An 850-nucleotide genomic window follows, 5' to 3' on the forward strand; every position below is an offset into this window, starting at 1 on the left:
AATTTATGTACAATTTTGTTTTTGATGAGACTTTTTGACGAGCTTTTGTTCGTTTACTGTATTGAAATCTGTATTTCAAGCATGAAAATTAGAGCCAAAAGACTGCAGCGTGATCTACCGGCAAACCTGCGAATAAAACACATCCACTGGGACAATTGTTTGCATTATGGATATACGGCCGTACGTATACCTCTATCAGTGGCGGCGCGAGAGGATTTTTGTGAGACAATTGTCTCACAGCTAAAAGGGGTGGTGGGTGGGTACTGGGTAGGTACCTATAGTGGATAGTCAGTTCTGAAAAATATTGAGTGACACAACGTATCAAATAAATAAATAAATAAACTATTTATAAGTTTTTAATTGAAAGGGTGCTCGCCAGCTTATGGTAATCGGTAAAAAAGACCAAGGAAAAAAAGAACAATTTTTAAAAATATATTAATTGATAATCATAAAAAAAAAAGTTATTGATATCAAATTATTATCATTTAACAAAATTAAATATTAATGATATTGTGTCGTGCGTGCTACAGCAGTTAAGAATTTTTCAAATTATAATATAAATATTAAAAAATAAGGTACCTATAATTAAATATTTGAGTAAATAAATAATTGATTTTGTTTGTATGATTTTTTGGCATAAATCTGGTTTAGCAACTTATCGACTTTTCAAATTTTTTTTTCCAACGTGTATTTTAGGGTTCTTTGTAAGAATGTAAAAAAAAAAAAGCCCGGAGAAACTTCGTTTAGACATTATTGATAAGAAACTTCAATAACTATATATTGTCGTTACGCGTATTTTTAAAAAAAAAAATACTTAGAAATTAGAACTGAATATTATTAATTTTTTTTT

The sequence above is a fragment of the Acyrthosiphon pisum genome, chromosome X (genome assembly GCF_005508785.2).
Source record: "Acyrthosiphon pisum isolate AL4f chromosome X, pea_aphid_22Mar2018_4r6ur, whole genome shotgun sequence".
In the NCBI taxonomy this organism is placed as follows: Eukaryota; Metazoa; Arthropoda; class Insecta; order Hemiptera; family Aphididae; genus Acyrthosiphon; species Acyrthosiphon pisum.